Source organism: Schistocerca gregaria, chromosome 2 (assembly GCF_023897955.1).
Source record: "Schistocerca gregaria isolate iqSchGreg1 chromosome 2, iqSchGreg1.2, whole genome shotgun sequence".
Taxonomy (NCBI): Eukaryota; Metazoa; Arthropoda; class Insecta; order Orthoptera; family Acrididae; genus Schistocerca; species Schistocerca gregaria.
In genome coordinates, this window is record NC_064921.1 from 620,089,224 (window position 1) to 620,112,053 (window position 22,830).

A 22,830-nucleotide genomic window follows, 5' to 3' on the forward strand; every position below is an offset into this window, starting at 1 on the left:
TACAATTCGATACATAAACAAATAATCCTTGTGCATTAAACTACATACTTTCACCTAATACAGTTAAATTTTTAAATGTGAAGCACAAATGTATAATTTACAATTAAATTTTCAGTTGAAGTTACTCTTTCCTATACCTTCTTTAAAAGAGTGTGAAAATTTTTTAACAAGTATCTCAGTTAAAAACACCCTAAAATCCTTAACACAACAACACGTACATGACTAAATATATGTGCGGCAAGGCCCAACATCAACAGCGCAAAACACATTCAAACTTTCGCCAACATGGGCTGCTTGCCGGTTAAAACATGTTACGACTACAGCAGCAGGCAAACTTATATATCTAATAACACAGGCCACCTAGCAATCTTGCCAAAATCAGTTTACACCAAGGAGAAGAAGGAGGAGGGGTAAACACAATAAATACCATACGAAATTGCACTTGCCAAAACCTACTACTAAAAATACAGTATAAAAATGCTCTCAATTAATGACAAATCCGGGATAGACCCGGCAATATTGCACCTGAGCACTAATAGCCAAAATAAGGTTGACAGATACCAAGGTCTAACATCATCTTAGGGCTAACTGGCACAACAAAGAAATAAGAGTAAAAGAAAAGCAAATGCCAATTTCCAAGAATTTAAATAGGATTAAGTACACATGAGGCTAAAATCAATTGCTAGCACCTTGGACGTCGTCTTAGGCTTAATTGACACTACAAATAAAGGTAAAACAACAGACAAATGACAATGCACAGCAATTTAAGTAAAATTAGTAAGCACAAGGCTAAAAGCAATTGCTAGCAACTTAACAAGCACACATAAAAATATCAGACTGCTGCCACATCACAAACGGAACGGGCGTGTGCGCAGTCCCCAGAAAGGTAGAAAAGCAATAACACACACTCTAGCAACCGAGCCAACCTGACCACAGTAATTTCAACTCAGAATCAGGGTGTGTGAGCACACCGGGTCCACGAAAAACACACACTGCTAAATAATTCCCACCAACAGATACGGCTGCCCCCAGACGAGTAAACAGGGGCGATGACCGGGTACACACCAGCAGAAAAATCGACACCCAGACTCCAGCTAAAACGGAATCACGCAGAAAATATAAACAACAGCTGCAGTCAGGTAAAATGAACCCCGCCACGCAGACCAGAGAGAGAAAACACACAGAAAACCTGCCCTGCAGTCCCTACAACTCCTGGGTGCGGAAACCCAAGCGATATCGTGGCACACTTTTCAGAGGCTGAGAACCTCGAGCGATCTCGTGCGGAAATCCATCAGTTGTTCACTACACCACATCATCAACACGCCACACTGCCCAACGCACAAATCAACGAGGCCCGCCAACAATGAGACCACACCTCCGTGCCGGGGCGGAAGGCAAAATACCACTAGCTCGGTGCGAATCCAACTGCTCAGCCTAGTGGGCACGGCCCCCTGCGAAAAACGCTCCAGAGGGCAGCAGCCGCTTCAGCGCCTCTGCGGGCCGAACCAGACGGAAAAAGAAATACAAGCCGCTATCGATAGCGCCGGATACGCAACGCGCCAGAGAACTGGCACAAGAACTTTCTGTAGAAATGTCACAAAGGCTGCGCAATGGTGCAGCTTGCAGTGAAACATTGATATCATCAGACGGATCGACCATGCAGACATTGATCTAATTTAATGCATTTGTTGTTCCTCTTTGCCTCCTATCAATGTGTCTGGTGCCTTGTGTATTTGTGGTGACATGCACAATGGCTCGGCCCGCGGATTTAAAATGACAGAGAAAGAGCCGGAGCGCCAGTCATCTTGGCTCACTCTAAAGATGACTGGACGCTACACAGTCGAAATATCAGAAAAGAAGTAAAATTTATGAGGCTTCACGCCCGAAATATTAAGGAACAATCATTGTGCCATGAAAATATGAACATCTTCCTCCGACAGCCTACCCACTACATGCATATTTTCTACTTTCTGTCATGTATCTATGGCAGTAAAATTGAACCATGTACATCACAAAAGCTTGTGTAACTCATGAATCTGCCGTGTTCAAGTAGTAGGTAGTTTCCACGATGGAGACAGAAAGTGCTTCATTATTCCATTCACAAGAGGTAAACAAATTGATAGAGAGCACAACAGAAGACTAAATAGGTAATGACTTCTACACTGTTGAAGGGCCTACACAGTATTATTATTATTATTATTGTTAGTAGTAGTAGTAGTAGTAGTAGTGATAGTGGTCCAATAAAAACATTGGCAGTGTGAAGTCTTCCAACATGTCAGTTCAGAAGTAAGGAGTCCAGCAATGAAGTGATGTGCAAATAAAAAATATAGTGCATAAATTTTAACTTAATTGATACTCAATGTTAATGCTGGGTATATGTGTAGAAAGTATCACTAAGGACAGGAGCCTTGCAGAAGAAGCTTGTTTTGTAACAACTGTTTACCTTCAATGTGAATAGTTGGCTTTTACCAACATTCTTATTGACTTGGTGACTAAATATCATTTATCTTTCGCCATTTTAGAAATAAAAGTATTCAAAGAAAATTCTTTTTCGTTCTAAAGTCTAGTTAAGTACTAATTTTGATTATTGTGGGAAATGGGGGATACAAACTAATATCTGATTACATTCAGGGGGGATGGTCTCAGTGAGGTGAGGAACCACTGCTATAGGTTCTATTGATCTTGAGTTGCCAAAGGCCATGACGCCGTTTACGACACAGAGCTCATGGGGTTTTGGCCCAATTATTGACGAATGAACAAAGACCAATGGCAATGTGCTATCACAACTACAACAGGCGTTTTCTAGTTACAGCTCAAGGAGGGTGACAGCAATCAATGAGATATGTGAGTGTTAATACTACTACCTGAGTGATGGAGATGACGATGGCTAAACTCACTAATGTATATATCAGAAATTATTATTATTGGTGGATGTATATGTTTATTGCATGTGTGCTTGTGTAACACATATCATTCTCACTCTTTCCTTTCCAGAAGTATTGGAAAAGGTTGGAGGCGGACTTAGCAAACCACAGCTGCACCTGCTGATGATGATGTGATCATGTTTGTCCCAGCTTGAGCAGTCAAACTGACAGTTGCAAATAAGGCCTGCGGTAATACTGTCGCAACAGCCCCAGACATCACTCTTGCATCAATCACTGCTTGCGGTGTCAGTGTCTCAGACTGCACCGATGATATGCTCATCGTCACCCCAGTCTGGGTCATCAAACTGGTGACAGGAAAGGCGCATGCAATAGCCTTGTCGCCAAGGGCCAGGTCATCGCTCTTGCTATGATCACAGCTTGCAGCCCTGTCACTGCAGCTGCAAACACTGCATGCAGCAGCCCCATTGCTTCAGCACAGAGAGTCATATTTGCTCCTGTCACAACATGTGGATTCGTCACCCCAGCTCAGACCATCATACTGTCATCCCATATGGCCCTATCATAACAGCCAGGAGCGTATTGTTTGCTATGCTCACTTTGCAGCCTGTCACCGCAGCCGTGTTCTAGATGTAGCAGCGGTGGCGGTCGTCGAGCTTGCTCTGTTACGGAGCACCAGGCTAATCATGCAACTGCATTAGACTACTCTACGGTTTTTCGTGCTGTCAGGGCAGGATATTGCAATCCCTTGTTGGCAACATTAATGCAGGTTATGGAGTCATGCTGTCTTCCTTCATACCTGCCGACCAGTGTTGGAAAAGGAGCTCTCTGAAATCATTAATGTACTGCACTATTCCCCTATCATGTGCTAAACAATTCTGCAAAGTAAGCTGATGCACCCCACCCCTTGTCTCAAAGAAGCCATTAATGTTTTGGGGAGAAGCATTGTCAAAACATGAGGAAAAATGGTGTGATACTGTGGGAACAGTCAATTGCAGAATGTCATAGTGAGCCGTCTTTCTGATATTCAAGAAAGGTGCTCAGTTGTGTACTTCACCTCCATTTATACTCATATGTTTTTGATCCAGTTAATAGGGTTCAATTTCATCCGCTTCCATAAAATACTGCTGATAGAAAGCATGTGTCAATGTCCAGAAAACTAGATGAGGGAATGAATATTGCTTTACATGATCGCTTCTCAAAACGTGCATGTCTTATGTCATGTCATCATCTGGACTTGATGGAGACATGCCTAATACAAAGAAGGCCTTGTGTGGAGCCCACACATAATCAGCTATCTAGGTAGCAGCCTCTCATGTGTAGTGCACTCTAATACATTTAGGGAGGCCCTACAGTTCTCAAACCTATGGTGCAAGTCCTGGAAGTCACAGAATCTTCGAAGTCTCTGCTGCAGTCCTTTCGCTAGACTCAGAGCAGGGGGCCACCATTAATTCTGGTGCCAATACTGCAAATTTTGAGCTACATATAAACTGTGTATGGAAGACTTGTTTTCTCAACCTTCTCTCCCATGCGCTGGAATGATTCAAGTATGACCTTGGAGTTCAATGAAAGACATCATTTGTTCTAAGATGCACTACAATCTGTAGTTGGCTGCACTTTTTCCCTCTTTGGCTACCAGAATAGCATGTTCAGCATTTTGAATGAGGCCCCCAGACATACACACGGAGTGTACATGGTATTCCTTCCTGTCTCTTGCTGCCATTTCATTATTAGCTGCAAGTTTGAATTGCCAATGATTAATACCCTTTTGCAGTTGCCTTCTCTTTGAATAGGACAAAGCAGGTTTCCCAGCAGGTGAAGTTAGTCCCATTGGGTCTGTTTTAGTTTCAATGGAAGACAGCACCTCGAACTTGTTGAATCGGGGGTTCAATATAACACCTAAGTCTTCTCTGGGCCCTGTATACCCCGTACAGGATGCCTAGAGCTACCACTGACATGCCACTTGCAGTTAAGTAGACGCGTAATGACAGATTCTGTATTTCCTGCAGAGGAGACAGGAGCCACAGAAGAGAATCGTATTGAGATACCTTTTACAGCTCAGGTAGCAGTACATGGTTGTTGGGAGCACTTCCAACACAACAATTCATAGAAACTGCCAATCGTTTGACAGTAGTCATGACAATTTCCAGCTGCTTATGAAAGTCAATTAACTAGTCCCTTGTTTGAGAACAGCATTCACTATAGTGCTCCATTGTGGCTGGTGAAAAGTTTTATGGAACAGTGAACAAAAATATTTAAAATAAGCCTGCTGACAATATCTGTTGAAGTACAAAATTTCTGATTCCCTATAACAATTCAAGCAAATATACAAACTGAGATTTCTGTTAAGGTAGCACAAAACAGTGTGGTAAAAATTACTAATTTTTAAAAACTTTTGAGGTTAATTATACTCACTAACAAATTCGAAATAGAGTTGATTTGCAATAAATGTAGATATATTATACTCCTCTTGAAAGGGAAGACTACATATAACACAATATCCTACTTATAATACACTCCTGGAAATTGAAATAAGAACACCATGAATTCATTGTCCCAGGAAGGGGAAACTTTATTGACACATTCCTGGGGTCAGATACATCACATGATCACACTGACAGAACCACAGGCACATAGACACAGGCAACAGAGCATGCACAATGTCGGCACTAGTACAGTGTATATCCGCCTTTCGCAGCAATGCAGGCTGCTATTCTCCCATGGAGACGATCATAGAGATGCTGGATGTAGTCCTGTGGAACGGCTTGCCATTCCATTTCCACCTGGCGCCTCAGTTGGACCAGCGTTCGTGCTGGACGTGCAGACCGCGTGAGACGACACTTCATCCAGTCCCAAACATGCTCAATGGGGGACAGATCCGGAGATCTTGCTGGCCAGGGTAGTTGACTTACACCTTGTAGAGCACGTTGGTTGGCACGGGATACATGCGGACGTGCATTGTCCTGTTGGAACAGCAAGTTCCCTTGCCGGCCTAGGAATGGTAGAACGATGGGTTCGATGACGGTTTGGATGTACCGTGCACTATTCAGTGTCCCCTCGACGATCACCAGAGGTGTACGGCCAGTGTAGGAGATCGCTCCCCACACCATGATGCCGGATGTTGGCCCTGTGTGCCTCGGTCGTATGCAGTCCTGATTGTGGCGCTCACCTGCACGGCGCCAAACACGCATGCGACCATTATTGGCACCAAGGCAGAAGCGACTCTCATCGCTGAAGACGACACGTCTCCATTCGTCCTTCCATTCACGCCTGTCGCGACACCACTGGAGGCGGGCTGCACGATGCTGGGGCGTGAGCGGAAGACGGCCTGACGGTGTGCGGGACTGTAGCCCAGCTTCATGGAGACGGTTGCGAATGGTCCGCGCCGATACCCCAGGAGCAACAGTGTCCCTAATTTGCTGGGAAGTGGCGGTGCGGTCCCCTATGGTACTGCGTAGGACCCTACGGTCTTGGCGTGCATCCATACGTCACTGCGGTCCGGTCCCAGGTCGACGGGCACGTGCACCTTCCGCCGACCACGGGGGACAACATCGATGTACTGTGGAGACTTCACGCCCCACGTGTTGAGCAATTCGGCGGTACGTCCACCCGGCCTCCCGCATGCCCACTATACGCCCTCGCTCAAAGTCCGTCAACTGCACATACGGTTCACGTCCACGCTGTCGCGTCATGCTACCAGTGTTAAAGACTGCGATGGAGCTCCGTATGCCACGGCAAACTGGCTGACACTGACGGCGGCGGTGCACAAATGCTGCGCAGCTAGCGGCATTCGACGGCCAACACCGCGGTTCCTGGTGTGTCCGCTGTGCCATGCGTGTGATCATTGCTTGTACAGCCCTCTCGCAGTGTCCGGAGCAAGTATGGTGGGTCTGACACACCGGTGTCAATGTGTTCTTTTTTCCATTTCCAGGAGTGTATATGCTACAGTAACTAAACTACAAATGCTTATTTAATATGAACTGATTTAAGCTGCTCTGTTCAATGGGCACAGAAAATTCAGCTTTTAAATGTTGGCATAAAATTGTATTTTCGGAAACAGGATGCTTGATTATCTGTACATTAAAGACAGTACCCTGCATTGGTTTGTGGTTAGGACAAATTTTAAGGTGCGAACACAGTCTTATCTCACTGGAATTATTATTGAAAAAACACTCACATCAATATACTGGTTCATACTATGACACACATCTGAATTCCTGGAGTTGATGGAGCAGTGGCGCAATAGTGGTGGCAAGCATATGGCGGTTAAGTGATCCCATGCTCTTGGAGTTGAATTCTCTTTATAAATTCTTCTTGGCGACGTATTTCCTTCATTTCAGAACTATTCCATGGTAACAAGAGCACCATACGCCAGCCAAAACCACATCCGAGAAAATTTCAACATAAATTGTCTTCCAAATGCCTCACTTGGCACCTGCATTATTAACAGTACAACGTCTAGCCACTGATTGCGTAATGTGCTCTCTCTATTGCCGCCCGGATTGACCGCCAAATCCACCTTTTCCCACCTGCCAAGCTCCTTCTGTAGCATGGAGGGTTCCCTACATCTTTTAAGTTACGTCATACAATTTTGCTAAGTATGAACCAGTATTCAAATTACAAATTCTCTTTTACAAGCATACATATTTTATAAAGTTTCGTTATTTTTTATCATTATTAAGTTTTTATACTATATACTTCACAAATTTCCACTTTCCTCTGACAATTCAAAGATTTTAACTAGTACTGAACAATCATTTCAAAGCTACATACACATAATTACATAGCATAACGTGCTTACTATCGATAATGGTGTTACAAAGTGTTTTCAAATTTAGGTTAAAGAGGTTTCTCCCTAACAACTCCTTCTATACCACAGAGGAATTTTTGAGCAGAGTTAATTAGTTATTAAAAATGACTATAAATGGCCTAGCATGCTATCACATAAAAATTATTTTTAATTTCTCTAATTTAGTTTTCTTTAAGTGTTCTGTGTTTGTTTTGTTGACACAGTCCACATCATAATGTCTGTCATGAATTTGATCTATGGAGCATGTAACTAACTAACTAACAATGCCGTGAAACCAGCTTCTGTTTTGTGGAATACCAATACAATTATGGAAAATTTTAATCAGCTGTCCAAATGGTCTATCAGCGACAAAGGTCGTGTTACCAATGTACATATAGAGACTTACCCCAAGTCTGTGCAGACCACAAGCTGAGATACTAGTTGCTACTTGTCTCCAAATTACATATGCTTCTGCGAGATGAATTACAAATGTCAGCCCAAAATTTATAAAATAATTACTGTGTAATGTTTTCCTAATTAATTACTCATTACCTAATTAATCCTCTTCCCACACTTCCTGATTTAGTTTTTGGTGAACAAAGTCTTATATTCAGAAATGTGATGGATTAATAAATTCAGTGTACTACTTCGAGATGTCCTCAATACATTGGTCACCAAACATTGCTGGATGGTAGACAATGATAGAGTCATATCCAAATTATTAGGTACGTTTCCGAAAGACGAGACATTTAGATAATTCTTGATGTTATTGTTGTATTACAGGCTGTCATGGGTTAGTTTCTTTTACGAGAGAATACTCGTAGGAAAAATTTCAAGTTCTCATGCAACCTTTGCAGTGTCACAAAAATAAAGTAAGAAATTGTCGTTGTTGTTATGGGAGCTTATTTACCACATTATTACAAATCTGAAAATGCGACTTCTTGTATAATACATAAAGGTAAATACTGCAAAAAGCACACCTGGTATTACCATTTCTTGTTTATCAGGAGAAGACTCCACGGCACAAACTTAATCAAGGCATCTAAAGACATACATAAAGACAATAGTGTCACAATGAAATAGAGATTGAGTAGAAGAAAGTACGCAAAATCCCTTGCTATCAGTGAGCATGGCAACAAGAGGTCCTGATATTTAGCATAAAATGCCACCATCAATGTCTGCATCTGTATCTACAGTCATACTTTGCAAACCATTATAAGTTATGTGGTAGAGGGAACATCCCATTGAACCAGTTACTAGAGCTTTTTGCCTTTCCATTCCTGTGTGGTGCTCAAGAAGAATAATTGTTTAAGACCACAGTATGTGCTGCAATTAATATAATCTTTTCCTCCTGAACCCTATGGGAGCGATCTGTTGGGGGTTATAGTATTTTGCTCGAATCATCATTAAAACTGGTACTTGAAATTTTGTAAGTAGGTTTCCTCAGGATAGTTTAATCTATCTTCAAGACTGTCATTTCTCTTTTGTCAAGATCTTTAAGCCAATTTACACTGGCCATCAAGTCATGGCACAGTATCGTCATGTCAGGGTATATTCATGATGTCTGTCATATCATGTCACTCAAATTTGTTTAGCCCAGTACTGAACTGTGAATGTGAAGATTCGGGTTAGCATCCATGATTCAAAAAGTAGAAGTATAGTGCCAGAATTGGAGAACTAACAAGTATAAAGTTTATAAATGGCCAAAGCAAACTTCACAACTTATGTTCTTGATCAAAATTGCGTGACAGAGTAATGAGAAGTGAAACAACATTTAAAATTATCGACATTTATTTTCTAGCAAAAATATATACATACAGACACATCAAGGGAATAAATAGAACCTGTTTATCTTATTCATTATGTTTTTCTCACATGTCTAAGAACTTCATAAATAACTGTATTTTACTCCTTCATTAGAACTGAATTTATTACTTAAAATATTATTGAATGAAAACTGCTTCATTAACATATTTTCTTATTATTATTATTGGTGTTTTGCCCTTAAAGAGCGCAGTTGGACTAGACTACATGGCCAATTCCTTTTGCTGCCTTCCTTGCTGCTCAAACGTCCCTCATTCGCTTCCTGTGTTTCTGTTTCCGGTCCTCTGTCCATGCTTCTTGTCAAGCTTCATGTCTTCGGCTTCATCTTGATTGCCTTTTTGGTTGCCCATATTTTTTTCATCTTCCAGCTGTGATCTTGCTTGCATTCTTCAGTCCATTTTACGCCTGTTCCTTTGTCACAGTGTGTCTCATGTAATTTACTTTTCTTAATGATGTTTGTGAATTTTATTCTGTCGTTTGTTGTGTCTGCTGTTATGCTGAATTGGTTCAGGTCGCTTTTTACCTCTGCCACCCATTTGTTGTTTCTAGTGGTTACCCAGTCAAAGATCTGTCTGGTCAGTCTGTGTGATGGCATTCTGTACAGGTGTCCATGGAATTGTAGTCTGCATTTTCTAATGTTTGTATAGGTTCTCTTTAGGTTTCTTGATCCATATTCCATTGTTGTAAGTTGCGCCAAATATTTTCCTAAGTGTTTTCTGTTCTACGTTTTCTAGTTGTTTGATATGTGTATGCCCTAGGATTGGTGTGGTCCCTGTTACTTATAGTGCCTTGGGGATCACCACCTTGTCATAGTGGTGTAATTTGAATTTTTATGAGATAGACTTCTTGTTGTAATGATTCCACACTACTCTGTCCAGTTTAGTTTTTCTTTCTTCGTTTGAGTCTCTGTTTACCCGCTCATTTGTAGTGTTTCACTGAGGTATACTCCTGGAAATGGAAAAAAGAACACATTGACACCGGTGTGTCAGACCCACCATACTTGCTCCGGACACTGCGAGAGGGCTGTACAAGCAATGATCACACGCATGGCACAGCGGACACACCAGGAACCGCGGTGTTGGCCGTCGAATGCCGCTAGCTGTGCAGCATTTGTGCACCGCCGCCGTCAGTGTCAGCCAGTTTGCCGTGGCATACGGAGCTCCATCGCAGTCTTTAACACTGGTAGCATGACGCGACAACGTGGACGTGAACCGTGTGTGCAGTTGACGGACTTTGAGCGAGGGCGTATAGTGGGCATGCGGGAGGCCGGGTGGACGTACCGCCGAATTGCTCAACACGTGGGGCGTGAAGTCTCCACAGTACATCGATGTTGTCGCCAGTGGTCGGCGGAAGGTGCACGTGCCCGTCGACCTGGGACCGGACCGCAGCGACGCACGGATGCACGCAAAGACCGTAGGATCCTACGCAGTGCCGTAGGGGACCGCACCGCCACTTCCCAGCAAATTAGGGACACTGTTGCTCCTGGGGTATCGGCGAGGACCATTAGCAACCGTCTCCATGAAGCTGGGCTACGGTCCCGCACACCATTAGGCCGTCTTCCGCTTACGCCCCAACATCGTGCAGCCCGCCTCCAGTGGTGTCGCGACAGGCGTGAATGGAGGGACGAATGGAGACGTGTCGTCTTCAGCGATGAGAGTCGCTTCTACCTTGGTGCCAATGGTGGTCGTATGCGTGTTTGGCGCCGTGCAGGTGAGCGCCACAATCAGGACTGCATACGACCAAGGCACACAGGGCCAACACCCGGCATCATGGTGTGGGGAGCGATCTCCTACACTGGCCGTACACCTCTGGTGATCGTCGAGGGGACACTGAATAGTGCACGGTACATCCAAACCGTCATCGAACCCATCGTTCTACCATTCCTAGACTGGCAAGGGAACTTGCTGTTCCAACAGGACAATGCACGTCCGCATGTATCCCGTGCCACCTAACGTGCTCTAGAAGGTGTAAGTCAACTACCCTGGCCAGCAAGATCTCCGGATCTGTCCCCCATTGAGCATGTTTGGGACTGGATGAAGTGTCGTCTCACGCAGTCTGCACGTCCAGCACGAACGCTGGTCCAACTGAGGCGCCAGGTGGAAATGGCATGGCAAGCCATTCCACAGGACTACATCCAGCATCTCTACGATCGTCTCCATGGGAGAATAGCAGCCTGCATTGCTGCGAAAGGTGGATATACACTGTACTAGTGCCGACATTGTGCATGCTCTGTTGCCTGTGTCTATGTGCCTGTGGTTCTGTCAGTGTGATCATGTGATATATCTGACCCCAGGAATGTGTCAATAAAGTTTCCCCTTCCTGGGACAATGAACTCACGGTGTTCTTATTTCAATTTCCAGTAGTGTATTTGAAGTTCAGAGATGAGAGTTTCTTTGTGCTCATAAACTGTGTCTTTTAGTAAAAGATCTTTAGTCCAGTTTTGGAAGCGATTTCGTGCAGTTTTTCAATAGCGTCTTTTGTTTCATTTATACCTTTCAAGACAAACGCCAAATCGTCTGCAAAAGCCAGGCATTTAATCTGTAGGCTTCCTAAGGTTATCCCCTGTTGTGATGTTTCCTGTTCTTTTATTACCTTATCTAACACTAGATGGAAAAGGAGAGGTGAGAGGTCATCGCCTTGTCGGATACCTGTGCAAATTTCAAAGGGCTGTGATAGTTCCAGACAGAACTTTACTTTGGAGGTCTTGTTGGTCAAGGTTTGCTCTATGATAGTCCGTGTTTTGTTGTCTACTTTGTACTGTGCTAGAATTTTGAAGAGAGTTTTCCGGTCGATAGAGTCGTACGCCTTTTTGAAGTCGACAAAGGTAACGATTAGGTTCTGTTTGTGTTGTAAAATTATTTTCAGGTTCCAAATTTGTTCCGCACAAGACTGCCCGTTACAGAAACCTGCTTGATATTCCCCAATCAAGTAGTTGGTCTGGCATTCTACTCTGTTTAGTAAAGCTTTAGAGAGGATCTTGTATGTGGCGGGTAGTAGGGATATTTCTTTATAGTTGTTCGGGTCAGTCTTGTCACCTTTTCTGTGTAGTGGGTGTATCAGGGCAGTTTTCCAGTCATAAGGAATTTGCATGGTCTTCCAGATATCTTCCAAGATCCAGTGGATGTCTTTGGTGAGTTCTAGGTCTTGTAACTTCCAGATTTCTACGATGATGCCGTCTTTTCCTGGTGCTCTACGATTCTTGAGTGACTTGATTATTTCTTTAACTTCTTCTAGAGTTGGAGGTTCACTGTCTGGATTATATGTGCTTATTTCTGTCATCATTTCTTCCATAGGGTGGTCGGCGTTGAGGAGTTTTTCAAAGTACATCTACATCTACATCTGCATCTACATGGATACTCTGCAAATCACATTTAAATGACTGGTTCAAATGGGTCTGAGCACTATGGGACTTAACTTCTGGGGTCATCAGTCCCCTAGAACTTAGAACTACTTAAACCTAAGGACATCACACACATCCATGCCTGAGGCAGGATTCGAACCTGCCACCATAGCGGCCACTCCGGCCGGCTAAATACCTGGCAGAGGGTCATCGAACCACCTTCACAATTCTCTATTATTCCAATCTCTTACCGCGCGGAAAGAATGAACACCTATATCTTTCCATATGAGCTCTGATCTCCCTTATTTTATCTTGGTGATCGTTCCTCCCTATGTAGATCGATGTCAACAAAATATTTTCTCATTCGAATGAGAAAGTTGATGATTGGAATTTCGTGAGAAGATTCCGTCGCAACGAAAAACGCCTTTCTTTGAATGATTTCCTGCCCAAATCCTGCATCATTTCTGTGACACTCTCTCCCATATTTCGCGATAATGCAAAACGTGCTGCCTTTCTTTGAACATTTTCGATGTACTCCAATCCTATCTGGTAACGATCCCACACTGCACAGCAGTATTCTAGAAGAGGACGGACAAGCGTAGTGTAGGCAGTCTCCTTAGTAGGTCTGTCACAGTTTCTAAGTGTCCTGCCAATAAAACGCAGCCTTCCCCACAACATTTTCTATGATTTCTTTCCAATTTAAGTTGTTCATAATTGTAATACCTAGGTATTTAGTTGAATTTACGGCTTTTAGATTAGACTGATTTATCGCATAACCGATGTTTAACGAGTTCCTTTAACCACTCATGTGGATGACCTCACACTTTTCGTTATTTAGGGTCAACTGCCACTTTTCGCACCATTCAGATATTTTTTCTAATCGTTTTGCAGCTTGTTTTCATCTTCTGATGACTTTATTAGTCGATAAACGACAGGGTCATCTGCAAACAACCGAAGATGGCTGCTCAGATTGTCTCACAAATCGTTTATATAGATAAGGAACAGCAAAGGGCCTATAACGTTACCTTGGATAACGGGTGAAATCACTTCTGTTTTACTCGAGGACTTTCCGTCGATTACTACGAACTGTAACCTCTCTGACAATAATTCGCAAATCCAGTCACATATCTGAGACGATATTCCATAAGCACGCAATTTCAGTACGAGCCGCTTGTGTGGTACAGTGTCAAGAGCCTTCCAGAAATCCAGAAATACGGAATCGATCTGAAATCCCTAGTCAATAGCACTCAGCACTTCATGTGAATAAAGAGCTAGTTGTGTTGCACAGGAACGATGTTTTCTAAACCCATGTTGACTGTGTGTCAATAAACCGTTTTCTTCGAGGTAATTCATAATGTTCTAAAATCCTGCTGCACATCGACGTTAACAATATGGGCCTGTAATTTAGTAGATTACTCCTACTACCTTTCCTGAATATTGGTGTGACCTGTGCAACTTCGAGTCTTTGGGTACGGATCTTTCGTCGAGCGAACGGTTGTATATCATTGTTAAGTATAGAGCTAATGCATCACCATACTTCGAAAGGAACTTAATTGGTATACAGTCAGGACCAGAAGACTTGCTTTTATTAAGTGGTTTGAGTTGCTTCACTACTCCAAGGATATTTACTTCTACGTTACTCTTGTTGGCAGCTGTTCTCGATTCGAATTCTGGAATATTTACTTCGTCTTCTTTTGTGAAGGCATTTCGGAATGCTGTGTTTAGTAACCCTGCTTTGGTAGCACTGTCTTCGATAGTATTCTATTGTTATCGCACAGAGAAGGCATTGATTGTTTCTTGTCGCTAACATACTTCACGTACGACCAGAATTTCTTTGGATTTTCTGCCAGGTTTCGAGACAAAGTTTCGTTGTGGAAACTGTTATAGGCGTCTCGCATTGAACTCCGCGCTAAATTTCGAGCTTCTGTAGAAGATCGCCAATCTTCTGGATTTTGCGTCTGTTTAAATTTGGCATGTTTGTGTCGTTATTTCTGCAACAGTGTTCTAACCCGTTTTGTGTACCAAGGAGGATCTTCTCCGTCATTTGTTAGTTTATTTGGCATAAATCTCTTGCTGCTGATACTATTTCTTTGAATTAAAGCCACATCTGTTTAACTTATATTATTAATTTGGAATGAGTGGAAATTGTCTGTCAGGAAGTATCTGCTTTTTTCAATAGGTATTTTTTTCGCTTAGTTTTCGAGGATTTGGGGATTACAATATTCAATCTCGCTACGACAACCTTGTGTTCACTATTCCGTTTATCGGTTTTGATGCTCGTTATTAAGTCAGGATTATTTGTTGCTAAGAGGTCAAGTGTGTGTTCACAACCGTTTACTATTCGCGTTGGCTCATGAACTAACTGCTCGAAATAATTTTCAGAAAATATTTATATATGCTACAATGTGACAGCTCTTTTCTACATCATTTTTGTCTTCCAGATATCAGTACCCGCTTATGAAAGAATACTCAATAGAAAAAATATCCAAATCGACATGGAAAAAATTGTACTTGCTTCGGAAACAATGCACAATAATAAATACAAAAATTAAGAAGACAGGGAAGGGAAAGATCCACTACTAATATATTTGCGAGCTTGGTGAAAGTAGCTTAACTTCCAGTGAGCTAACGACCCTGACATCAAAACTCTCCTCCTCAGGAACCCTGCATGACGTGATCTGACGGTCCGTTGACGTCTTGTTTGTTTGCTGCCATTTGAAATGAGTTGTGGTATGTTTGAACGTGACATGACGGCCAGTATGAATTGGCGAATTATGACACTATTCCGCTGGTCAATCAAACCAGTGGCCATTTGTGCTGCCCTTCTTAAAACATTCATCGCGAGAAATCTTGACGCCGAAGCTCGTTTCGGGCAAACCTATTGGAAAATATGTTTGAATATGTGAATGTTTTGACGTTTCGTTCACTATCTCGGTTCTGAGTCGACCTTTCTGATGTAATCTCTCGATCTATGTCAGAGATGTACACTTGTTGCGCTCCGGAGATGATGTTAGTTGTGGTTTGTTGTGTTGTTGAAGGCGTAAGCGTCATTATACTACTTAGTGACAGAGCCGGCTAAACAAAAACATCAACATTTTTTTACTTTTTTTCGTTTTTGGACTTCTTGGAAATTATAGTACTATCGAGTGAACTATACTTTTGCCGCTAGAGACTAATTAATCGTGTGCCTTAGGTGCAATGTTTATGAGATGTGGTACGTGAACGTTTGTGCCGTAAGAACTAAACAGCAGTCGCATAAAGTATAATACTCAGATTTACAGGTAAAGTCTTTCGGTTATATTGTAGTTGTTTTCAAAGCTTGCATGTAGTGCCTAAGAATGTGAGGAAGAAGGAATAGAAGTATGTTGTTCTGAACTACTTGTTTTTGATGGCATTATTTCATAAACTTCAGAACTAAAAATTAATCGCATGTGGTGTTCGCAATGACATGATATTCGCTGAAGACAAAGTTACGTAAAATATTTGCGTACGTGGCATTGATAATGATTCATATTTGACACATGCTTATTGTAAGTAATGTTACTATAGAAGTAAGTTGTGTAGGTAGATATTATGTATTGAAACTAAATGAGAGTGAATAAAACAAGTTAGTTAATGAAATTCGCAATGCTGTGATTGTTCTACTCTTCTGTCTCACATCTTCTAATACGAGTCAAATTTCGATATGTCACATTTACATTATTTGCCCGATTTTAAATTAAATCCATAAAAATGTACTTATCAACCAAAGTGAACCAACACATAACTTGAGCAATTTATTGAAAGAAAAAATGTTTTGTCAACACAATCTTTTGAATAGCCAACCGATGCTTGTCAAACCAGGAACCTTTCCAGATATAACGTAATATGTTTTCTTGCTGACAGTACCATATATACTGCTTCCTCATCCAAAATGTTGCAACATTAGTCAGTCTCATACCTTGTCCACCAACTTAACATTTCACATTCTTGGTAATTAAATAAAATAACTAGGTATTTGACCATGCTACCCCCCCCCCCTCCCCCCCGGTATGAAACGACCAACTTGCCAACTTTGTTGTCATGTCCATAACTAACAAAAATGAAACATACAATTACATATCCAGCCTAAAGTAACACACTGCACTAATAATTCCAAACCCAATAATTAATCTATTGCTCATAACTGCCAACAAGAAAATATCTCACTAATCAACTGCCACAAACTCTTCCCATATTATTCTCATAAGCAGCATTCAAGAACTCCAATGAATCACTTAACAACACTCAAAAACAATTTAGAAACATAAACACCTCACACCATAGAGCACCACCACATACTCCAACCAGATGTCAGCAAACATGATTCATTTCAAGTACAGCACATCACCATTACCTCCCACACCACAACACAGTTACATCATGATTTGAAGCGGATGGATGATATCATAAACTTTGGTAGACTTCATTTTTCGTATAATGTACTGTTGCCATGGTTCTTGTATCTTTAGTCTGTTTGTACTTTGATTGGGACACATAAGTTTCCCATAACTGCTGTACAATGGTTATGTCAGGTGAACACGACAGAATTTTATTCATATATCTACATACTTCCTTTATGCACTCATATATCTACTTTCCATTTTGCCAATCTCAGGAGTCTTCTTTACTCTATTCCTGTCCTCATATCAACTCCTCAATGACCCAACTATTCCCTTGGTCTATTTCATTTTGATCTTGTTCTTCCACTCCCCCTCCCCTATGGTACTCCATGGGTTTGGTGTCCTTTTCTAAATTCTGTTTCTGTAGTATGTGCCATTTGGGGCAGAACTCCTTCCTCAGAATTTCAGTATTGCTTCCTCCCCCTTCTACTCCTTCTGCCCTTCCTTCCCTGACGTAGCCCTCTGTCTGCCCCTCCCATCTTGCTAGCTCACCAGCATGTGCAGCCATTCCATGTGGTGGGGCTGTTATGTACTTATCTGGCTGAGTCCCCGACTACACAGGGATCGCGCTTCTGGTACCTGAGCTATCACTGCCTCTTGTAACTTATGGGAATGACCACTGGGCCAGGTGGCCCTTTTGTGGCTGGATGGCACTCATGGTGAGATCAGCTCCATTCTTCCGGCTGCTCTTTTGTGCCCATCCCTTCTGGTGGGAATGGTTCTCTCACTGCTTGTACTTTTGCTTTCTTAGCTCTCCTCTCCCTGGTCACCCTAGTGGGAGGAGGTTTGTCCTGAAACCGTTGATTTGTTCCAGGACAGACGGGGAGTCTTTAGCTGCTTCCAAACCACTCTCTCTCTTTACATTTCTAAAATAAGTTTGGTGAAGTAGAATCGATAAGGTGCAAGCTGGTTCCTTACTGATTAGAACCTCTTCTGCCTGTCATTTGGCTTATGTTTGTGTTTGCAAGTGCTTAGGAGAACATTACTCCTCATCAGTCCTTAAATATTACCCAGGGCATTTTTTTTCCATAGGGACTTCCTTATCCAGTCTGATGAGGAACTTGGACCTAAAATTGAATAATGCGGTTTTCATTTCACTTTGTGAGTCCAGAGAGGTACTAAGGACAGTCATTTTGATACTGTCACTTTCATCCTGGCTTTTGTGAGGTGTATCCTTCTGGAAAATGTCGGAAAATGTCAAAGTTATGGTTTACAACAGTGACATGAGGCCCTAAATCACCTCCCATTCACTGTTTCTGATGTCTGCATTTTGCTCACACTTCTTCCTGATGTGTGGAAAATCCTGTTTGCAGCAGCTGCAGCTGCCCTCTCCATGTGGAGAGTACTTGCACACTGCCTCCAAAGTGTGTGAACTATACTGGCCAACATTCTCCTTGCTGACCAGATTACCCTATCTATAAAAAGAAAAGGAAAATTCAAGAATTAAAAACTGTTGACCTTCTATGCTACTCTGAGGCCTGACAGAAATTTGACTGTCTTCATGTGGTATCTTTGTCTACCTTTGCTTCTGTTGTGTCCTTTCCACCTCCTTCTTACTGCAATCGTCTCCTCCCCTTTTCTCCTCTCTGGTAGTTACCATTCTCTCCTCTCATGGGACTGATCCTTCTCTTTGATAGGAGAAGAGACCGTCTTCTCTGGCACACACTGGTGTGTGGGGCTCCCTGTGGGAGCCCCCCTCCCCAGTGTCTTCAGGACAAGAAGCCTGTTATTTCGAGTCGGACTCTGTGGGCCGCAAGGCAGCTCGTTCTCATTGTGATCCTAATATTGCTGCAGCTATCTCCCTTCCTGACCACTCCTCCCCTCATCCTGTGAAGAGAAGTTGTGCAAGTCCCAGGAGAATCCCCAGCCCAACACCCCAGGGGGTGTCACCCACTCCCACTCAATCAGGGTCTGATTTTACAGTCATGGGTGTTATTCCTTCTTTACTGGTGATGGACACTGACTGGACAAATGATCAATTCTCACCCATTCAACATCCATCCAGCTTCATGTACTACTCTCCTCCAATGGAACTGCAATAGTTACTGTAATCATCTTCCGGAATTGCAGTCTCTCCTTTGTCTCTACTCTCTAGTATGTGTCATACTGCAGAAACCTTGTTTTATGGATACTCATTTGCCAACTCTTCATGGTTTACAAAGCTTTTGCCAGAATTGTGTTGGCTCTTTGTGATCATCGGCTGGTGTCTGTATGCTTGACTGCACGGACATTGATAGTTTCTGAGTTCCTCTTTGCACTGCACTTGAAGAAGTGGCCATTCAAAACCATTTAGACTCTGAGGTACAGCATGCAATCTATATTGCCCCCCTTCCCCCAGACCAGCCTTCTACACTTCCTGCTCTTCTTAATCCTCCTCCCCCCTCTTCCTCCTCACCTCCTCCTACTACTCCCCCCTTCCCCCTCCTCCCCCCCCCCCCTTTCTCCATGGACATGTCGACACCCATAACCCTCCATGGGTGGTACTCCGACCTTTGTCTGGTGCATGATTGTTGAAGACCTACTGGCAGGGCTTGCTCTTGTGCCTCTTAAACACTGGAGCCCCCAAATACTTTAGTGTGGCGTATGGCACTTTCTCAGCCATTGATCTTTCCATCTGTAGCCCTGGGTTTCTCTCCTCTATTCAGTGGGGAGTTCATCACAATTTATCCAACAGTAGTCATAGTCCGATCAGCTGATCTTTTCTCCAGTGTCAGTCGCCTGGACGCCCTTGCAGGTGGGCCTTTACTAATGCAAATTGGGATGCCTTGTTCTCAGCTGCATCAATGGCATTGATGAGTCCGAATGGAGTTTGACTGGTGCCATCCTCTTGTCAACAGCTTACCTGATTCTTTCTTCCTTAGGTTTTCCCCAAAGGAAGACTGTCCCTTAGTGGAGCCCCGAAATTTCTGCAGCTGTTAAAAGACTGCCGTACCCTCCAATGCTACAACAGCATCCATCTCTCCACCACCTCCTGCCCTGTAATTGCTTTGTGTCTCGACCTGTTATCTTCATAAGTGCCAGAAATGAATTTCTTGGGAATTTTCCCTCTTCACAGGTGTAGGCAAAGAGCAGCCACATTTTTGGTAGCTGTCCTCCTAAATGTGTTTCGGGAATTTCCCTGAATTGTGTTATCCTCACTGGCCTAGACTCCATTGCTGAGCATTTTGCTTGGCATTTCACCCAGGCCTCAGTGTCGGTCAACCATCTGCCAACGTTCTGTCTTCTCAAACACTGTCTGGAACAACTCCTTTTATCTTTCATTCCCTATCGCCTAGTGCAATGCCCTGTCTAGGGAGCGGGAATTAGCCAGCACCCTTGCTCTCTCCCTCTCTCCCCCTTTCCCTACCCCTCCCTCCCTCCTACCTCCCTCCCCCTCCCCTCTTTCCCTCTGCCCTCCTCTTTCCCTCTGCCTCCCCCTCTTTCCCTCTGCCCCCCTCTTTCCCTCTGCCCCCCCTCTTTCCCTCTGCCCCCCCTCTTTCCCTCTGCCCCCCCTCTTTCCCTCTGCCCCCCTCTTTCCCTCTGCCCCCCTCTTTCCCTCTGCCCCCCCCTCTTGCCCTCTGCCCCCCTCTTTCCCTCTGCCCCCCTCTTTCCATCTGCCCCCCCTCTTTCCCTCTGCCCCCCTCTTTCCCCCCTTTCTCCCCCCCCCCCTCTCCATCTCTCCAGACATGGTTCCTGGTCCAAACCAGATGCACAGCCAAATGCTTGACCACTTACTGGTGGCCTAGTCAGCATCACGTAATGGCCTTTTTTAACTCTCTCTGGAGTGAGGGGGAATTTCCTTCCCAGTGGCGAGAAAATATCATTATTCAAGTTTCAAATTCCAGTGAACCGCTTCTTCAAATGTTCAGCTATCATTTTGGTTGCCAAGGCATGCATTGCCATCCCAAGCTTTTGGAATTGTTAATTACTTTCTCAGGAAAGAAAGGAAATACAGATAGGTTGGGAAGGAGGGCCAGATCAAGGATCCTGGATTGAGTTGCACCTAAAGGGTGCAGGGTGACTGGGGCTATTGAAGACCCCAGTGGAGATGCTGTTCACAGTTAAGAATGACTCTTATTGGTTTTGATACATGACATATTGAGATGACCACACCTCTCTCCGTTTTCTCTGGTCGGTGCTGACGTATGGGCAGTGACTCCCACTCTAGCTGCTGAACCGGCACGGTGCAATGATGACAGCAAGCCTGTGGAAGGCCGGCAGCCTTTAGGGGCCACAGCTGTCAACATCAGCAGTGCCCTGCTTCCCTTGTCACTGTACAGTCTGTAAGCCCCTTGCTCTGCTCGTATCACTGTGACGGCATGTGAAGGTGGGTGTGCATGTGGTGCGACTCGCTACCCTCTAGCAGGTGTCAGATGGTGGCTGGTGCTGTGGCACCAAGTACTACTAGAAACTCAGTGTAGAGATGGCAGCAGGCTCGGATAGCAGGTCGACGGGGCTGTGGTACTAAATCCCACCGAGGACTTAGTGCTGGGGCAGGCGCAGCGCGGTCTCAAATGTGTGGCTGCTGCTATCAGTGCCCAGTCATCTCGCTGCCCGGCATAACTCGGCCGTTGTGGTGGTGCTGCCAGTTCACAGTGATGAGAAATGGCTCCCTGCTTCAAAGTCTAGACTTATATATATGCCTTTGGTGTGTATTTGTTTGACTAAAACTTGGCACCTAGTGATGCCATCCATAATGAGAGACCTCCTTGGTATTGTGTATGTTATTGTCACCAACATGTCACCACACTGGAAACTACCAGCTTGTGGCCATTAATGCAATGCTCTGTGGTGGCTTCCACACTATGTCTCATTACTTTTGAAAAAGATTTGTCATTTTTACTGAAAAACTGAATAGCGGCACTACACCCCTAACTGCCATGAGGACAACGGGAGGAAAATTGTTTATTAAAGTTATTAAAGGGCCCTTCATGAATTTTGATGTTCACTAACAATACACATTTGCTAAAAAGAGCACCAAACTTAACATGCCAAAACATTCAATAACTCAGAACATGCCAAATACTTTCAGTAACTCAGCCATGTTGTAGGTAGTAAGAACTTATATAAAAAGCAGTCTTAGCCATTCTGATTTAATTTATATCACTGGTTACATTATCAAAGGTCGTGGGTCATGAGGGATAAAACAAAAGCAGTTTACAGGCACTTGGACGTCATGACCTGCAGTTTTTGTAGTATTTTGAAATTTAATAGCTCAAAAACTTTAATAGCTATTGGAATGAAACTGTAACCAAATAATTAGTATATTGTGACCTCTATGTGAAAAAAATTTAAAAACTGTAGAATACATAGTGAAGTGAATATTGATTTTTATCTTATGAACTTTATTACATATATTAACAATGTAGGGAAAAGACATTTTGCCACTTACCGTAAGGAAGACAGGTAAAGTTTCAGACAGGCACTATTAAAAGACACATATAGCTTCTGGCTAAAGCCTTCATCAGTAAACACACACACACACACACACACACACACACACACACACACACACACACACACACAAAAGCAAGCACAACTCACGCACGCGTGTCCACCAATTACAGCATCTTGGGCCAGAATGCAACATCACAT

The 22,830-nt window shown here is 43.4% G+C and overlaps 1 protein-coding gene across 6 annotated transcripts in view; it reads left to right on the forward strand.

The window, feature by feature from the left end:
• Nucleotides 1–15,811: 15,811 nt before the first annotated feature.
• Nucleotides 15,812–22,830, forward strand: part of LOC126334604 (uncharacterized) — a 270,217-nt gene continuing 263,198 nt past the window's right edge. For 4 of the 6 annotated variants that reach the window (XM_049997002.1, XM_049997007.1, XM_049997003.1 and 1 more), the window contains exon 1: nucleotides 15,840–16,116. The gene's annotated coding sequence lies outside the window, so the exon portion shown is untranslated. Of the gene's footprint in view, nucleotides 16,117–22,830 lie in introns of all 6 variants that reach the window. The other 2 variants (XM_049997000.1, XM_049997005.1) reach the window with 2 other exon arrangements.